Source organism: Natrix helvetica (genome assembly GCF_964273705.1).
Source record: "Natrix helvetica genome assembly, chromosome: 3".
In the NCBI taxonomy this organism is placed as follows: Eukaryota; Metazoa; Chordata; class Lepidosauria; order Squamata; family Natricidae; genus Natrix; species Natrix helvetica.
The window spans coordinates 111,793,952-111,807,442 of NC_138549.1; positions in this window are offsets into that span (position 1 = coordinate 111,793,952).

Genomic DNA, 13,491 nt, shown 5'->3' on the forward strand with positions numbered 1-13,491 from the left:
TTATTAAATCTGAAGAATAAAATATGAATAAGTAAAACCACATTATATTAATACATAGTATGCAAACGCTTAGTAAAAGCTATGCTTATAATCATAGGAAGGCTTATACAAAGCTTCCAAATTTATCCTATTTAATACCATTTTATTCAGCATATTAGCATTGGCTTGGTAATTCCCTGTTTTAATGTTTACATTAGGAAATAAATATGGTGCATGAATAATAATTTATCTGTAAGGATGCTACTGAAATCTTGAGTCTAATAAACGGTTACAATTAGAGTAACCTTGGGATGGTCAAAAAAGTCAAAATAGTAATTTAAAAGTCCTCCTCCTTTTTATGTGCATTGTTAAAAAAAAAGTTGGAGCTTTAATAATGAAGTCATGATTTGTTCATTTAAAGTCCTCAAATTATGACCATATCTATAACTACCATTCAAAGTTACAATAGCACTGAAACAAAGTGACTTATGACTGTTTCTTGCACTTATGACCATCACAGCATCCTTGCAGTCACAAAATTTGTGTTCTTGGAATCTGGCCTATATTTATAACAGTTGTAGCATCCAGTAACATGTATTCACCATTTGCAACTTTCCCAGGGGACTCCTGCCAATGGAGCAAATCAGATTCACTCACTAGTGACAAGATTTGCTTAATGCAGGGGTGTCCAAACTTGGGAACTTTAAGGCTTGTGAACTTCAACTCCCAGAATTCCCCAGCCAGCCGGCTGGGGAATTCTGGGAGTTGAAGTCCACAAGCCTTAAAGTTCCCAAGTTTGGACACCCCTGGCTTAATGGCTTTGGCCAAAAGGTCCTAAAATTGATAACGATTCACTTAACAATCACATCTCTTAGCCACAGATGTTCTTGTCCCAATTATGATTGTAAATTGAGGACTGCGCATACTAGTTGTTCTGTGTCATAAAATAAGTAAGGAATTATATGACAGTAGAGAGGGAAGAAGCCGAAACATTTATACTGTATTATGACAATTGGTTCATACTTTGTAATATTGAACAATGAGTAGAGAGCTCAAAAAGGATCCATCTTACATTAGCTTATTTTTAACAAGTTGACTAAAAAGGGCACTCTTTAAAAATCTCAGTTGTAATAAAAAGTCTCTAGAGAAAATATTGCTAGCAATTTTATATCCACTCTGCTGAAAGTGAAACTCTTTGAATTCAAAGTGCATTTTTTTCTCAACAGCCATGCTAAGATAGTACTCAGGATTCTTGATCAACCATATTTGAGACAAATGTATGTGTTTACAACAGTACGGATCACTAACACAATTGCTTTTGAGCAGTAAGTATTGGGTGTACATTTGTGTTTTATGCATATATAGACACACACACGTATGGGTGATATAGTGGCCTAGAGGTGAGGACTCTTGCCTCCCACTTGGAAGATTGAGAGTTCAATCCCAGGCAGCGACAGATGTTTTTCTATCAGGGTGCAAAGAAAAAACATTTGCTGCGAACTCCGTGTAGGCATCAGGAAAGGCATCTGGCCAGTAAACACTCAGGTCCACTCAGCCACTCTGTCCTCACCATAAAACAGGGGTCATAAAAATAAAATGAGCATACTCACATACAAAATACCCACAATAGGTCTTCCCAGGTTAGGTAGTTGTCTGAATGTTCCATCACAGTCCTAGCTCCCCTACACATATTTTTATAAAAGATAAATAAAATGAGACTATGCTGGATGTACTCCGGAGTCTCTGAAAGGATTGTGGTTTCTGTATGATTTTCTATAGGCAGCAGGCCAGTTTATTAGTGGAACCTGATATTGGTGAATTTGAGACTGAAGATTATGGATGTGATGTCTTGAGTTTTGTATTTTTATTTAGCATTCATTGTGCTTGTATTTATGTAATTTTATTATCCAAAGTTGCTTAAGATAAATAATTATGAAGAATAATACTGTAACAAGGATCCAAAATTCATTATGTAAGTTCATTTTTAAAGTCACTTCCAATTTACCCCTGAAGTGTAAAAGATCAAGAGTGTCTTCAAGACCACCTATGTGCGATGTCACATACGATTCTGAAATTTCTCTCCATGTTTCTATACAGACACAAATATTTCTGCATAAATATATTGCTAATAAGATGAGTCCTTAGTTCAGAAGCTCAAGTGAAGATAACAGTAAAGACTCTCTTGAGTTAAATTGGATGGGATTTCTCATGAATACATGGACATACACCCAAGTAGTTTTCTTGGCAGCAATGTGGCAGTGGTTTGTTCTGGTTGCCTTCTGGGATATTTTTTCAATATTTTCATCTAGCTTATGGTCTTAAAGTTTCCTGGTAGTTTTTCATCCAAATACTAGGTACAGGTAGTCCTTGACGGATGACCGGTCCTTCATATCCAGGTCCAATGGTTTCTCCCTCCCCCACAGTCCTATGACCGAACATTGGGTGCTTGATAGCCAGACCACATTTATGGTTGTTTCTAGAGTCCCATGATCACAAGATCATGTTTTATGACAGTTCTGCTGAGAATTAGCATTTATTTTCAGTTTCCAGCAAAATCCCATCCTAAGCAAACCATTGATTTGCTTAAGAACCACGGTGTTTGCTTCATAACCATGATAGCTAGTTTACAACAATTCATTTTATGACTGCTGCAAAAAAGTCATACAATCAACCATTTTACAATCATCACAAGTTATGACCATGATGGGCAGGCTCCAGTAAGACAAGAACTACTGGTAGTTAGGTAGCTTTCTGTGATCAGCTTAAGTTCACCCTTTTGCTTCTTTTCATGCAAATCTATGTAAATACTAGGTAGAACTTTAGGAGTATTTAATGTTCTCAATATAACTGAACATCACTCTGCTGCTGCTACTGCTATATACTATAACTACTAGCATTCTACTATGACTACTGTCTATTTCTTTCTGTTTTACAATAGCTCACCACTCCCCATTTTAAACATTGCTATTCAGCCACTAGTTTTTCTGGGTGTATGACAATGAATCAGTGCATTGTTGTCTTTCTAATAGAGTCTCAGCAGGAGTCAAAATATTCCCACAAAGAAAAGAATAGGCCTGTCAGTTCAGAAAGAGATGCACTGGGAAAGAGATGCACCTTTGAAATTTACCAAGTGAAATGCTAATAAGACTCTACTTACTTAAACATGGATTATTCTTTAGAAACCGAGTGTCCACAGTAGCGCTGGGATTCGCTTACCTTCCCTATTGATTTGCAAATGTGAGATAGCATGTCACGTCTGCGCATGTGCAATGCCTTCTCGCGTATTATGTCAGGGTGGGTGGGTGGGTGGGTGGAGCAGTGCTCATGTATTATGTCAGGGTGGGTGGGTGGAGCCTCCGCAGCTGCCACTATTGGGTCGCCTGAACCGGAGAGAACCGGCTGAATACCACTTCTGGTCCACAGGGTTCAGAACAGCTCAAGAGGTTTGCCATAACCATGTATTTGAAGATCTGCCTCTTTTAAATGAGTTTCTGGGTGCAAAAAAAGGGGTGGGGCTGTAATCACACAATTGTGGCTAACACCTTTTTTACCCTCCCTTACTGCATATTACCCAGTTTAGAATATAAAATAGCAGTCTGTTTTTACCAACCAGTCTAAGTCTAGAGTTAGCTGGTGGACCTCAATCCTAAGTAGTTTTGTTTAAAAGAAAATCCTAGTAGGTTGAGTAGTACTTATTAGTAATTGCATTTCAACTCACTTCCCATATCCTAGGAAGAATTATTATATTTCCATTAGATTCACCGAATTTCTGGATAAACATTTAAACTGAACAGCGGGGACCGAGAATTAATTGATACAGAACATTTCTGTCCCCAGCATAGGGTTATCAGTGCATGTAACATAGATGTTTGTGCGGGTAAGATTATTATAAAAATGGCAAGAAAATAGGGGCAGTCAAGCATAACACAGGTTATGTATACAGTAAACATAGGGTCAATCAAAATGGACTCAAATGTCTATACACCAATGCAGAGAGTATGTGGAATAAACAGGATAAATTAGAAATTCAAGTAAATGAGGGCAGATATGATATTGTTGCCATTACAGAAACTTGGTGGGATGAAACCCACAATTGGAACATACAGCTAGGAGGATTTAAATTATTCAAAAGAAATAGACCAAATAAAAGAGGAGGTGGAGTTGTACTACAGTATTTATAAGAAATAGCTACATCTCTACAGAAATAGAGCACAACAATGATGAGAACTATCTTGAATGCATTTGGGTCAATATTAAAGGCGGGGGAATGACATTGCCCTAGGTCTATACTACAGACCACCCAACCAAGCAGAGGAAGTAGATGAACTTTTTGCTAGTCTGCTAACTAAGGTATGTAGGAAGCACACCACAATAGTAATGGGGGATTTTAATTACCCTGACATCAACTGGGAAACAAACTCTGCACCAAGTGGAAGATCCAACAGGTTCCTAACAAACCTAGCAGACAACTTTGTTTCCCAAAAGGTAGAGAAGAGAACAAGGGGATCAGCCATATTGGACTTAATTCTCACTAACAGAGAGGAAATGATAGAAGGTGTTGAAGCTACAGGAACCTTGGGGGCAAGCGATCATGCAATACTGGAATTCAACATTATGCAAACACAAGTAGTAGAACAAAGTCAAACTAGAGTATTGGACTTTAAGAGAGCTAATTTCAATAAACTTAGAGAGAGATTGAGAAGAAGAAAAAAGAGAAGAATTGATGGACTTAAGGAGAGAAACTTTGACAAAAACACTACTGATAACACAAGCTGATTGAAAGAAACTGATGGAGGGTTTTGAGATTTTATAAGATATGTAACAAGCAACAAGTTGCGAAGAGAAGTCCAAACAAATTTGATTAAGGAAATAACCAGAAGACTAATTCCACAAATGGCAAAAGAAATAGGACTACACTATTACTGGAAAGATACAGGTTGAGGTATGAAAATTAATAATAAAACACTAGTTAAATTTAGTTAAAATTAGAGCATAATGTTAAAAATGTAGTGATAATGGATAAAATTAGATAAATAATTGATAATGATAACAATGTATACATATGTATTGGTTTGATAAGAGGAAATTTGGTATAAATTTTAAATGGTGAAAAAAGGGGGAAAAGTAAGTTAAACTTAGTTAAACTATTGTTAAATAAATGACTGATAATGATAATAATGTAATAATTTGTATTGACATGATAAAAGGGAAATTGGATATAAATTGTAAACAATGATTAAGAAAAGAGGTCTAAAATTTTTGTTATTAAACATAATTTTTATTTTGAATGTGTTATAAAGATATAATGTAGCTGGATGATATTGAAAATTATAAAAGTCCAATCTAGCACAATACCAATGAAGAAGAAAAATAACAGCTCCCAAAAGAAACCAGCATGGCTGCATAAAGAACTCTCTAACAAATTGAAAGATGAAAAGGATAAATATAAAAAGTGGAAAGAGGGGAACATAACTAAGTCAGAATATCAGCAAATAGCCCGAGCCTTTAAAGATGAAGTGAGGAAAGCTAAGACTCACAATGAAGAAAGGCTTGCCAAAAAAGTAAAAAATAACAAAAAAAGCTTCTTCCAACATGTTAAAAACAAGAAAAAAGTTAAGGAAACAATTGGTCCATTGCTGGGAGAAAGCGGCAAGAAGGTGACAAGCAACAAGAAGAAAGCAGAACTATTTAACTCATTTTTTGCATCTGTCTTTACACGAAGGGAAAAAACAGTCCAACCTACCAAAAACAGCACCACAAAAATCAGATTAGGAACACAAGTTCAAATAGGGAGGAAAATGGTGAGCACCTAGTTCAAATAATCAGGACTGGATGCATTACACCCCAGGGTTCTGAAGGAACTGGCAGACGAGATCTCAGAACCACTGAACTATATTTTTCAGAGATCCTGGAGCACGGGGAACTACCAGATGACTGGAAAATGAGCCGATGTGGTTCCCATCTTCAAAAAAGGGGAAAAATAGATCCAGGAAACTATAGACCTATCAGCTTGACCTCAATACCAGGGAAGATTCTGGAAAAGATAATCAAGCAACGAATTAGCAAACACCTAGAAGTAAACAAAGTAATAGCCAAAAGCCAACATGTGTTTGTCAAAAACAGATCATGCCAGACTAATCTTATTGCATTCTTCGACAAAGTGACAAAATTAATGGACCAGAGGAATGCCGTCGATATAATTTACTTGGACTTCAGCAAGGCATTTGATAAAGTAGACCATAACCTACTACTAAATAAAGTAGAAAAGTGTGGGTTAGACAGCATCACCACCAGATGGATCTGTAATTGGCTGACCAACTACACTCAATGTGTAGTCCTCAATGGAACTGCGTCTACATGGAGGGAAGTATGCAGTGGAGTACCCAAGGTTCTGTTTTAGGCCCAGTATTCTTCAACATCTTCATCAATGATTTGGATGAGAAGATAAATGGGGAACTCATCAAATTTGCAGATGACACCAAGATGGCAGGAATAGCCAACACTCTGGAAGATAGGCTTAAGATACAGAAGGATCTTGACAAACCTGAACATTGGGCACTATCTAACAAAATGAAATTCAATGGTGAAAAAAGTAAGGTTTTACATTTAGGCAAGAAAAACAAAATGTACAGGTACAATATAGGTGGTACCTTCCTCAATAGTAGTAACTGTGAGAGGGATCTTGGAATCCTAGTGGACAACCATTTAAATATGAGCCAGCAGTGTGCAGCAGCTGCCAAAAAAGCCAACACAGTTCTAGGTTGCGTAAACAGAGGGATAGAATCAAGATCACGTGAAGTGTTAATACCACTTTATAATGCCTTGGTAAGGCCACACTTGGAATACTGCATTCAGTTTTGGTCGCCATGATGTAAAAAAGATGTGGAGACTCTAGAAAGAGTGCAGAGAAGAGCAACAAATATGATTAGGGGACTGGAGGCTAAAATATATGAAGAACGGTTGCAGGAACTGAGTATGTCTAGTTTAATGAAAAGAAGGACTGGGGGGGGGCATAATAGCAGTCTTCCAATATCTCAGGGGTTGCCACAAAGAAGAGGGAGTCAAACTATTCTCCAAAGCACCTGAAGGCAGAACAAGAAGCAATGGGTGGAAACTAATCAAGGAGACAAGCAACTTAGAACTGGGGAGAAATTTCCTGACAGTTAGAACAATTAATCAGTGGAACGGCTTGCCTCCAGAAGTTGTGAATGCCCCAACACTGGAAGTCTTTAAGAAGATGCTGGATAGCCATTTGTCTGAAATGGTATAGAGTTTCCTGCCTAGGCAGGGGGTTGGACTAGAAGACCTCCAAGGTCCCTTCCAACTCTGCTATTGTATTGTATTGTGTGGAACAATGTATTGTTTTTCTCCCTTGAGAGCTATCTGGAGTGTTCACGGATATTTTCAATCTATCCCTGTTGCAGTGCTCTATCCCTATCTTCCTGAAGACATCCATTATAGTGTCAGTCCCTAAGCAGACAGTAGTCGTATCTCTTAATGATTATAGATCAATACCTTTAACATCTGTTGTCATGAAATGTTTTGAGAGACTGGTGTTGAACTATATTAAGGCTAGTCTTCCATCTACTTTGGATCCATACCAATTTGCATATAAGAGTAATAGATCAACTGATGACGCCATGTCTATTGCTGTCCATACTGTATTAAATCATTTGGAACAACAGGGAACAAATGTAAGTTTGCTATTTTTGGATTATAGCTCTGCCTTTAACACTATTCTACCCAAATGATTTGTTTCTTAAAATGTCCAATTTGGGTATAAATCAGAGGATTTGTTTGTGGATAAAGAATTTTCTGACAGATAGGCCACCGTCAGTAAGGATGGGATCTCACCATTCTTCTACTATGATATTAAGCAGAGGAGCCCCCCCCCAGGGCTGTGTGTTAAGCCACTTCCTTTATTCTTTGTACACACATGACTGTACCCCATTGTATAACACCAATGCAATTATTAAATTTGTGGATGGCAGTGGTGGGACTCATTAATAAGAACAATGAGTCTGCTTATAGGAAGGAAGTACAAGGACTGACATTGTGGTGTAAACAAAATAATCTTACACTTAACACCAAAAAAACCTAAAGAACTTATAATTGACTTCAGGAGGAAGAAAGATGTACATTTACCATTGTACATAAATGGTGAGGAGGGGGAAGAGGGTTGGTAGTTTTAAATTTCTGGGCATTTATATCTCGGAAGACCTCTCATGAACCCTGAATGCTAACATGCTTGTGAAGAAGGCACAGAAGAGGTTGTACTTCCTGAGAATGGTAAGGAAGATAAATCTATCTCAGCATCTACTTCTGTCCTACTATCGCAGCACTATTAAGAGTGTCCTGACATATGGCATTATTACATGGTATTGGAGCAGCTCTGCAGCGGACAAAAAAGCTCTACAGCGAATTATTAAAACTGCCCAGAATATCACCGGGCTCCAGCTACCAGCCCTGGATGACATCTTCCCATCTCACTGTTTGAGGAAGTTGCATAACATTCTCAGAGACTCTTCCCATCCTGATTACAATCTTTTTAGACAGTTGCCTTCTGGTAGAAGATACAGAACTATTAAAACTAGGACCACACGTCTTCTGAATAGCTTTTATCCCAGACCTATAATTGTGCTCAACAATGAACTAAGTGAGCTATTGGACAGCACTACTTAGTCTGTTGTGTGGATGCTTGGGTGGTTTAGGGGCGGGGAATTTTTTTGGTGGGTGGGGGTGTGTTTGGGGACTGTTATGTGTATTGGTCCTGGTCTCTGGGGGTTACGTAAATTTTGTTGTATGTGTATACTGGGTATTTACAATGTACAATGACAATAAAGTAAAGTAAGTAAAGAATATAGTAGACAACCACAGAATTGGAAAAAGTGTAAAGAAGAGCAATTAAGATGAGTAAGGGCCTGGAGACAAAAACATATTAAGAACAGTTGCAGGAATTGGGTAATAGCCAGCCTAGCGAAAAGAAGGACTAAGGGTGACATCATAACAGTATTTCAATATTTGAGGGGTCTCCTGCTTGAACAGGGGGTTGGATTAGAAGACCTCCAAGATCCTTTCCAGCTCTATTCGGATTGAATTATCTGGATACTTTCCCATCAAGATTCAGGTCTGGGTATGGGATAAAAGCACCAATGGTTATGCTTTTGGATGAGATCTGGGTGGGATAGAGATTGTGCATTCATTTTTGCCCTACCTGACCTCTCAGCATCTTTTGATGCCATTGACCATGGTATCCGTCTGGATCAATTGAGGATTGGAGCTGGGTTCACGTCCTTTCTTCAAGGTCATGATTGGGCAAAAGTCCCACCCTTTGCATTACTATATGGGTTGTGCTTTCTCCTTTTCCATTTAATATCCACATGAGGCTGCTGGGACATCACCATGGGGCACGGTAACATAGGTATGCAGATGTTACTGAACTATGCATCTTGGCTGGGGCAAATTAAGCAATGTTATGGATGGAACTGTTATCCTGATGCCTGGAGGAAGTCTGGACAAGGAACAACAGACTGCAGCTGAATCCTGACAAGACTGAGTGGCCCCTTTGGTTCTAGGACAATCCCATCTTTGGTTCCAATTGGGATGGCACTGCTCCAGACAGACCTGGTGTGCAATCTGGGGTTTCTCCTGAACTCCCAAGTCCTGCTCAAAGAGCAGGTGGTAGTCATGGCTAAGAGGCCTTTATGCTGCTTCATGTGTGCTGGGTGTGCCCATACATGGACCAGGAGGCTCTATTCATGATCACTTATATCCTGGTCACTTCCAGTTTGGACTATTATGCACTTTAGATGGGGCTGTCCTTGAAGAGTATCCAGAACCTTTAACTTGTGCCAAATGCAACCGTGCATTTGTGTGACCTTAGATCAGCATGCCATACCTCTGCTTTGTGAGCTATATTGGCTGCCAGATTGTTTACAGATCCAAATCAAGCTGCTGTTTTTGACCATTAAAGCCCTTCGTGGCATGGAACTGAGTTATCTGAGGGAAGGCCTCTCCCCAATTATATCACCTCATCCCAATAGATCTGGCAAAGATGCCATTCTACAAGTTCCATCTGCAAGGAACCTACATTTGATGAGTCCCAGGAAGTGAGACATTTCTGTTATGATACCTACTTTATCGCATGTTCTCCCCAAACTTGCTGTGAATCTTCAAGTAGGCCCTCAAAAAGTGGCTGTATCATCAGGCTTTTTAATGATGTTTTTAATTTTTTAATACTTTTTTCTTGCCTTTAATTATTTTTATAAACATATCTAATAGTTTCCCCACAATAACAACCTTACAATATGATTTGGGCTAGCTTTCATGCCTTAGGCAGGATTAGAACTTGCAGTCTTCTGATTTATATCCTGATACTTTAACCTCTAGACTGAACAGGCTCTTTTGGGAATCCCAGAGAACTGGCAACATTTAGGGCAGCTCCCCTATTGCGTATATCTCTCTTTTCATTTGTTGTTTGTATATTTATTTATTTTTACTGATTTTTAATTTATAATAATTGTGTTCGTATTTTTATGAGTGCTTTATAACATTTGCTTTTTATATTGTGGTTTTATATTGTTGTATGTTGCCTAGAGGCATTTCCAGGAAGACGAATGACTACATAAATTTGACAAATAAATAAATAGTAAAGCATGATCTGAATCACACATACAAGTTAACCATTAACAATAGGAGGAAATCCACAGTTGGATAAGTCTGAGATATAAAATCTATGTTCTATTATTAATGTGTATGATTGTGAACTTTTTCTGAACTTGAAAATGACCCAAACTTTTATTTTCCTTTTTTCTTCTTGGGTTTTTTTTAAAAAGAAAATTGTACTGTTACCAGTGAAGATGGCTAGCAACAAGAAAAAATTGTAGATCTAGTAAGGACAGTCCCAGTATCTTCCTAATTGGAAACAAATTGAATCTACTGCCAAATGAATGGCAGTAGTATTTTTGCAGTGAGATCTGGACTGACAGAAAATTCAGCCAAGGGTCATGGATTTGTAATTTAAATACTAATTTTAGCTTCAATATTCCAGTGTCAGAATAAGCCTCTTCAGACTCTTCTCCCTTAGCTCAGATTTCATTCCAGTAATAAAATTACATGTACATATGCATGGACATGCACAATATATTTTAAGGTCTTGTACAATGCAGATAGCCTCTCAAATACAGAGAATACATGGATATTACTGTGCCTCCAGTCTGTAGCATGAATAGCCTACTAAGCTGAGCTTGGTAACCTGTATATGAATAATGAGCAAACAAATCCTTCATGGCATTGGTGCAGAATCTATATTTCTTTCACTGTTTCTTTGGGCCTTGGTAGTAGGGATGTCTTCTCTGCTTTGGCTAATAGTTTCATCTAGGAAGTCAGCTGATGTTGTGAATTTAACTGGAAAACAAGTTTCTAAAATGTGAAATCTCCTTTTTCCAACATAATCAGATATGATGTGATTAATTTTGGTTTAATGTATTGTGTGGATCCAGATTCTGTGGTTTATAAGCCAAGGTTTATAATGTAGCAACACTGCTGTTTATGGGTTGAACTGTGGTTCATTCGACTAAATCAGGGGTGTCCAAACTTGGGAACTTTAAGACTTGTGGACTTCAACTTCCAGAATTCTGGGAGTTGAAGTCCACAAGTCTTAAAGTTCCCAAGTTTGGACACCCCTGGACTAAATAAATACTGTCTTTGCACAATGCGCAAAGGTAGCCAATTACCCGACTTGGTTATTTCAGCTTTCAAACTTCCTCGGAAATAAATTTCAGGTTCAACAGGGAATTTTTAAAGAACATCAACAATTGAACAATTATAGTATTGAGTTATTTGTTTGGAAAATATACATTTCTGAAAATTCACACACAGAAGAGCAAACAGGAAAAATGACTTGACTCTAATTTTAATTAAAAATTACTTGCAGTTGCTTTATTATATGAATATTTCATACCCCAGGCAGAAAAGATAACTCACCAAAATTAATATTTTGAAAAAACAGGGAATATTTAAGGATAATATGCAAGTTCTTTTGCTTTAAAACAGCAGCCCCCAACCTTTGCGGCTTGGTGGGGGGTGGAGAGGAGAACTGGACTGCATGAGCTTGACTTGTGCGAGTGGTTGACTGGCAACGGCGTCCATGCGTGGACCTAAACTTGCACAAGTTGAGCTATGCGCACTGACCCGCTTGTGCAACCTGGATCCAAATAGGCCATGATCTGGTAATGGGCTGTAGTCCAGGCATTGGGGACGCCTGTTTAAAATATAAAGGGAAAATTGAAATAGAAATTGAAAGGGAGAGAGAACGCTAATGTATGAGCTAATGAGGTATATTCTTTCTTGAAAGGTCTAGACTTCTGGATGCCATCATTTCACATTCTGATACTGGTTGTCTTGATCCATATCTCAGAAATAAATTCAGCCAAAATGTAATTTCAAGTGCACAATTTAATGTTGTGTATGTTGATGTACTTGACAATGAAGTCTAATGTGTGTGTAGGTACTGAGGTTTCCCAATATTAAAAGCTCTGTGACAAAAAAATAACAAGTGGAGAGAGAGGCCACATTTTAAATTTATAATTTAAACTTTACTAACCATGCATAACATTTGTATCCAAAAATGCAGTCATTTCTTCACAGTCAATATTGTTAATCAGAGTTTTATTACGAGCAAAACATTACTTTCCAATACTAAAGTGGATTTCTTAAGTTTCTTACAGACCAATGTCAAACAGCACAAAGATTGTTTGTATGTATTTTAAAAATAACATCCATTGTAAAGAGAAGTCTCAGGTCAAGATGGTTTAGAACTGTCCAGGTGGCTCCTAACAATACTTTAATATCAGGCAATCTGTTCCAATAACAACTGGCTCAATGCTATATTTATGGCTTCAAGCACTCAAAGTCCTTTTCTTTCTTGAAAGTGAAGTGTATTGCATATAGAGAAATAACATGGGGGAAAATATCCCATGATTATGGGAAGGATTCACTTGTAATCTGTGCAGAACTGAGAAAAATATCAGTACAAATTACAAGATATCAAAATTACTGAGATGAAAACTCATTTTATCTTTCATTAGATCCAGTTTACCTTTGTTAGAAGAATATACCTCAGCAATTGTAACATTATTTAAGTCATGACAGAAAGACTCACATCTTATATTTATCTTCCAATTTCAGTTTACGAGTTTGGAAAGTTGACATACGGTGATGCTTTTTAAAACAGAATAGTTTCATGGGCAAGGAACAGATCTAGACTGCAGCTACTGATGATGTACAATTCAATTTTTATTTTGTTTTGCATTCATAGTATAATAAATAAGACTTTAGCTACCAAAAGCTGTGCCAGCTAGTGTGGAAATTCAATTTATAGTTGCATATTTTTAAATAGGGAGCTTTTGAATTCATTTGATTAAATTCTGCTTTCTTGTGGCCTTAATGAGAATTTTAATTCTCAAGGGATTTTCACTAGGCCCAATGGAAAAATGAAACTATTAAATTTCA